The sequence below is a fragment of the Arachis hypogaea genome, chromosome 2, assembly GCF_003086295.3.
Source record: "Arachis hypogaea cultivar Tifrunner chromosome 2, arahy.Tifrunner.gnm2.J5K5, whole genome shotgun sequence".
Classification (NCBI taxonomy): Eukaryota; Viridiplantae; Streptophyta; class Magnoliopsida; order Fabales; family Fabaceae; genus Arachis; species Arachis hypogaea.
In genome coordinates, this window is record NC_092037.1 from 94449949 (window position 1) to 94457854 (window position 7906).

Below are 7906 nucleotides of genomic sequence, written 5' to 3' on the forward strand. Positions count from 1 at the left end.
AAGATCATTGATAAAAAAGACTAACTAGTCTCACGAAATTAAATATTAAAGACTGAAATGAGTATTTTTTTTATTAGAAACCTTGTAATTCTTTGAAAAATTATTAAAGGTCGGAATGAGTATTTACTTTAAAGAACAACAATAATTATACTATATGCACATTGAAAATTAACTATTTATATAAAAAATGCATGTTAAAATATAAAATATATATTAAAAATATGTAAAATTACATACAAACATACATACACAAATATATTAAAACTAATTTTTAGTATACGCATTTTAAAAAAATTGAATAAAAAAAAGCAGTTAATCAATTTTGATGCCCTTTTAATATATAATTAAATATTTTAAATTATATCATCCAATTAAAAAGGTATTATCTTGGTATGAATTTATTATTGTAAATTATAAGTGTTAAATATTTTATTATATGTGCAAGGAGATTGATTGAATATGCATGTGATTATGTGAACTTTTTTATGATATTTATTATATTAAAACTAAATTCTTCTTTTAATGAATAACAATAATCTCACATATGTATATATTAGGCAATCAAACAAGAAACTGACTAACTGAAAGGGAAGGGCATAATTGAAAAAAAAAAATTGCTTCAAGAAAGAAGGCTGACTTAATTACCAAGCCATATCACTACAACAAAAATTATTTTTAACGATAAATTTTTAACTACAATAACATAATAATTAATATATATCTTGTTTAATTTATATTTTTGTGACAGTTATATATTTATTGTTATTACTACGTGTTATAATGATAATTATATCATATTTTTGGTTATTAATTTTTTTTTACTAAAAATTATATAATTGCTGCTAAAACATTTTAACGACAAAATATAAAACAACTAATATCCAATTATTAGTAAATATATTAACGACTATTTTTATTATTAACTAAAAACAAAATATCCAATTACTAGTAGTGTGCATAACCATATAACCACAAATAGTATCCTTTACAAAAAGTGATTTTGCTTGAGTAATGAGAATATCCATATTATGTGATAGGGTAAAATTCCTTAGTAAGATTTTTTTTTTAAAAAAAACATATGAAAAGTTTAATTGAAAGAGAAAATTAAAAGAGTAAGTACCACTCAAACTAATTACTTGAAAGAAACAGCATGTATTAGTTAGAGTACGTTAAGACATGAAAATAAAATAAAATATTGGAAAAATAGAAAATATAAGCCCTTAGAAGGGAGACATGCTTTCTTAAACTTTTTCTTTGTTCAGTTGTTTTTACACACTTTTTGCCACAACCATGCTTCAAGACACCTACTCTTACAGCCTTATTTGACGTGTTCTCTTATCCAACTTGCTCTCTCTATGCTATATATTGCCATAATCATTTTCACTACAATCCCCATTTGGGAGCTCTAAGGGATTTTGTCACAAACTGCAAACTGCCAAAACCAAAACACCAAACACAGTCAATGTCCATCACTTTCCCACCCTCCACCAAAAAAAAAAAAATGTACTTCCCCTATGAAATAATTGAACATAATGAACATGTTGTTTTATGATGATGGGTGCAACAATAATGGAAATTGGAAGAGAAAAAAAAAAGTAAAAAACCATATATATATGATGATGATTACAGTGGCCATACAAATTTAGTAATACTTTTATAGTAGCTATATACAATTTCAACAATACTTAAAAAGTAGGTTTAATTACTATGTTGGTATTTATAGTTTCGTAAAATTTTTAATTAGGTTTCTATATTTTTTTTTAATTGAGTTCTTGTACTAATTTTTTTTAAATTGAGTCCTTACACTTTTTTTTCCTTTTATTTGAGTTCATGCACCAATTTTTTTTTTAGTTTGGTCCCTATACAAGTAAGCCAATTACTACCAAGAGAAACCTAATTGAAAAAAATTTGGTGCAGAGACCCAATTAAGAAAAAAGTATAGGGACTTAATTGAAAATTTTGCAAAACTATAACGACTAACAGAATAATTAAACCTAAAAAGTATTTTTAAATTAAAGTAATAATTTTTTAATGTTTAAAAAGTTTTTAATTTAAAAATAAAAATAAAAATATTATAAAATTATAAAAAAATTGATTTAATTTTAATAATATTTTTAAAATATTGTAAAAAATTATGTAACTATTATAATTATTGTAATAATAGCTACTATAAATTCCAGTTATATATGTGGTTATGATGACATTAACATTAGAAAGAGATAAAAAGAAAAAATAATGAGTGCTTTAATTTATTTTGTCTAAGTCTAAGGCATGCCTTAGACTTAGACAAAATTAAAATGCTTAATTAGATATATGAATATGGCATGAAAGAAGGGGGACATGCTTAGGTTTGCTACTAATTCTTTATGGAAACTATGATTTGGACATGTCAGAGACAAGGCTTAATTTATTTTCCTTCTCCCATGTGAAAACCTAACAACAACTCTTCTTCTTCAAATCCTAGTCCCATATGAAGTGTAAAGTTACTACCTAAACTTCAAAACTTTAATTTTGCTTCCTTTTTCTTTGAGTTTTCTAATTCATATTTAATAACCTTCAAATTTCTCTCTCTATCTCTCTATCTCTCATTTTCTTTTTCTTTTTTTCCCTCTTTATTTGTTGGCTAAAGGGTTCATGTTTCTCATGATATGTTCTTTTCTCACTTCCTAAGACACCTCATACCTCAAGCAACACATATAAAAGCCTACTCTAGACCCCCCATTATAATAGTAAATTATTTAAACCCTTAAATATAATAATTTTTTCCCTTTTTTCTTTTGCATGAAATGATATTATTATATAATATATATAATAATAACAATAATCTTCTCCCTTGTTGTTGAAGTGCAACATGCAAGTTAACGATATATTATTATTACAAAATCAATCTCTACCTTCCACAGCCGACCTCATTAAAATTTAATATAAGTATATATTTTTTTATACAAAGATATATAGCCCTTTCAAGATAATTAGTGCCTATCTCTATACATATATATATATATATATATATATATATATATATATATATATATATATTGATATGTAACGTGTGTTCATAACTTTGAGATTTTTTAATTCTTTTGGTTGGACAACAAAATTATTAATTTCAAATTCTTTTTTGTATTTCTCTTGGATTTTTCTTTTAAAAAAAATATATGGAAAGTATGTGATGATTAAAATACAAAAGAAAACAAGTTCAGTTGCATTGGACCACATGGGAAGGTGAAAGATGGATTTAGATTAGATTGTAATAAAATGGACTAATCGGTGGCTCCGTGACACAGTCATAGCCACTTTTTAGATCACGGGATGATTTGATTTTATTTCTAATAACCACCTCCAAGCAAAGAGAATGAACCAAAATCAACTAATGGAATAGGACCTATAAATTCAATTTTTTGGTTAACGTTTAAGAAAAATTATATTCTCGTTGTTTTTTAATTTGTATATGTTGAACATACAACATGATCTATAGAAATCATGACTTGATGATAAAATTTAATAAGAAAAGGTCTAATTATATATGTGTAAGTCCTTATGGTTTGCTCTAATTTTTATTACTTCTTATCATTTCAAAATGGTTTAATTATTCCGTCGATTCTTATAATTTCATTAAATTTTTAATTAAATTTTTATATTTTTTTTAATTAAATATTTATACCATATTAAATATTATAATTAAATTATTCTTATTGTGACAAAAAAGGTTGGAATTGATAGAATATTATGTTAAAATTCATAAAATATTCTGTTAATTCTTATGTTTTTATCACGATAGAAATTTAATTATAAAATTTGATATGATATTAGGGACTCAATTAAAAAAATATAAAATTTAATTAAAAATTCGATAAAATTATAAAAACAGATAGAATTTTTTAAAAATTCATGTATTATATAATTTTCTGAATAGGTCTCTATAACAATTTGTATTTACAAAACTTTTAGTTAAACGAATAGTTTTGGGTGTTTGGCCATATATAAAATTATACAAGTATTTGTCAAATTGTACAATTTTTTTTAGAAAATAATATTTTTCTTCTATATATAAGATATCTAAATAATATTTTTCTCTTTGCTATTTATATAATTTATAATATTCTCTGATCTCTAATAAGATTAAAATAACATATATTTTAGTCTATTTTGCCAAAATTAAAAATCTTTCAGTAATCATTATATTTATATATAAATTACTGATAATTATTTGGTTGGTTCAATAATAATAGTAGTAATATAAGCTATGTATATTTATTATTTATTGTAATAAATTTTATTTATGTTAATATTATATCACATAATATAAAAATTTAATTGTTAAAAAATATTTAATTTAATTTTGTTTATATATTTTGTGATCAATAATAAAAATTAAAAATAAATAAAATTTATTACGTTATATTAATGTATTTTCTCAATATTTGTTTATTTTGAAAAAAAAAATTATAACATTGAGTTGTTCCAGGGACTTAATTGTAAAACGTTATTCAATATATGAACTTTTTAATTAAAAGTTCTAAAATTTTATAGACCTAATAATTAAATATTGACTCAAACTGTACAAACCTGTAGTATAATTGAATACAATTGTAATAATAAAACAATCCTCATTTGGTATTCGTGTGTCAACATAAATGACTACAATTTTAAGTATTAGTAAACTTGGATAGATATTTTAATATTGGAATTTGTTTATGTTTTGTCTGGTAAATTGTCTTTGACATTATTGCATACCTTTTAATTTTTTAATCGGGTTTCCTTTGGCGTTTTGATAAATTTTTTTATTGGTTTTTCTTATGTTACAATAATATATTATAAGATTAGAACAAAGGTTTCAAGTTCAACGCGCAAACCTACATGCAAGTAATGGCGGGTGGGATGTATATAACTATAATATAGGTTATTGTAAAGAACTAATTAAATACCAAAATAAATTTTCTATTATATGTATGTATAAAATAAAGGGTTATAGAAGACACATAGGTTGATATGGAAGTAAAATAAATTTTGGATAAAAGAATAATTATATAACAAAGAAGATGCATGCATCCCAAAAGTGAATGTTTATATCTTTAGGCACAAGTTGGGCTCATGATAGATTTCAATAATGTGATGAAAAACTAAGCAATTTAAAATATTGTCTTACGTAAACCATACAATGGACCACGAATAAGACGCTAGATTTCTTGTTAAATTAAATTATAATCATAAAAATTATGTTGGATTGGTCTTGAATTAGCTTATTAGTTCGTATAAATAAATATTAAATTCAAATTTCGTTTTGTATAAGTAGTAATTTATTGGCTAACAACAAATTCTTAAATAGAATTTTGATTCATGATGAATTAATTCTTTGCCAACCGAATTAAAAAATACTCCGAAAAAAAATAATAAAAACATGAATTTACTAATAAGTGGAAGTAGTTTGTATCGTTTAAGAGTTATGTTCGGCTTTTACATTTTAGAAGTGATATGTATGTAGTAGGATTTATGGCAAACTAGTTAGAATTAGAAAGTACCTTTTTATCCATGTAAAAGTAAATTTCACTAGAATTAGAAATTGATCGTTGACTCTTGGCCGATGAAATATACGATTGAAAAAGTTTACAATCATAATAGAGTATACTTCTAATTTAATTTTTTTTTTTTGGAAACTTTTTATCGTTGTGTCGGAAATTTTACTTGGTGTTTGTTCGGTGCCACTAAATCAATAAAAAAAGTTTTTTTTAATAAAAAATATTTTTTATTTTTTAGTGTGTTTGGCAAATTTTTAATAATAAAAGTAAAAATGCTAAAAAAATAAAAAATATATTTTTTGAGAAATTGTAATTTATATTTTTTTTAAAAAAATATTTTTTACATAATAAAAAAATAAAAATTACTTTTATTTTATTTTACCCAAATATAATTAATAGATAAAAAAATCTTTTTACATGAGATATCTAAACATAAAATTATTTTTATTTTTATAAATTTTTTTTTAAAAAATGTCATTTTAAATTTTTTTTTAAATACGTTCAAACAAACTCTTAAAACCAAAAGTAAAAGTGAAATCTCTCTCTCCATTTTTACTATAGTGATTAACCTAAATTCTGTTCTTAAAAGGCACATTTGTTTTTCACCAAGTTTTATATGTTGTAGTAGTGATTTATCGAGAGTAAATTAAACTGTTATTTTGATAGCTTAAAGTAATGTGTGTTTTACTTTAATTTTTAAAAGAGTTAAGTATGACTTTAATTCTTAAGATTTAGAGTAAAAATTTTATTGGTTTTAAATTTTTTTTATATTTAAAATTATTCTTAAACTTCAACTTGGTTTTAAAATCATCTTTCAAACCAAAATATCCTTCATCTATATACTTCTTTCTCTTTATCAATACGTTCTTATCCACTCAATTTCTTTCTTCCAATTTCTTCCTTTCTTTCTTATAGTCCACCTTCGTTCTCAGCCTCCCCATCTCCCTCTGCGCCGTCATCGCTTCCACCCGTTTTTGCCGGACCTTCGTCATCTCTTCTTACACGTTCCCTCACCCACTACTACACTCACCACTTTCACCAAAATCTGCTCTTTCTGTCCTTTTTTCTCCGAGATCTTCTTCAACCGTCCCATTGAAGACTCCCCCGCCGTCGTCGAGATTGACGATTGCCCTTGCCTCGCCGTTGAAGGATATCCTCTTCATCGTTGTCACCCTCACCATTGTCACCATATATCTTGTCGGTTGTCGATGACCTTTTCTAGTGACAGCAGTAGTGGAGCAGGTTGGTGATCTTGATGTCTCTATTTCATTATATATTTTGTTTGTCTTTCTTTATAATTGATGAAGTTTTTCATTCTATTTAAAAAAATATGAATACTTTGTTGTTGTTGTTGGATTTGAAAGATTTGATATTGTTGTATTTGAAAGATTTGTTGTCGTTATTAGTGGTGGTGGTGGTGGTGAATATTGAGGCCGAGCATTTTCACTTCTTTCTGTTTTTTGTTTTTTTTTTTATTTTATAATTTTTTATTAAAGTGATTTGGTTCAAAATTTTAAAATTTAGATAAAAAAAATAATTTTAAAATAAGGTGAAAATTTAAGGATAAATTTAAATATAAAAATAGACTGAAAATAAATAAAATTTTCAATCTAAACTTTGAAAACCAAAATCGCACTTAACCCTTCTTAAAACAAAAAGTTATTAATTTAATGTTTTAATATCTTTGTTACATTTTATTAATTACAATTAAATTAAATATAATATATAACACATACATATTTTTAATCAAGCCCTCGATACTATATCACTTTCAGTATCTTAATTAATAATTGTCTACACAGCGTTAGAATTTAGAAATTAAAAATGTTGTTTGTATTTGACGGAAGAATGAACATTAATTCTAATAACTTTTTTTTTAATATTTCTTCTATTTGTTTTTTCATGGTATGTTCAGTCTTACAAATTAATAATTAATCTATCATAAATTTGAGCTCCATCAAAAGTTGTTGGTCAATAAATTAATACACACATAAGATAAAATTTAAATTTTTGCTACTTATTAAATAAATGAGTGAGTTAACTACTCCACCAATTCAAATTAGTTAAATATTTTTTCTATTTAATTTTTATATTTTGTCTTCACCTGTGCTTTTCTAAGTTAGTCAATATCTATATGTTCTTGAGTTGAAGAACTAAAAAAATGTATTGAAAGGGCACCGAGTTCTTAAAATGAAACTAGTCAAATGGAAGATACTAAATGGTATGTTTATTCAAAAAATACTAAATAGTAAAATGATTTTTTTTTATTGTATCTTTTAGCTTGACATACCAAGATTAATTTGCAATAAATTATTTGATTGAACGAATGAGTTGACTATTCAGTCAATTTAAGTTGGTTTAAAATGATTTTTTTTAAAAAAGGTAAA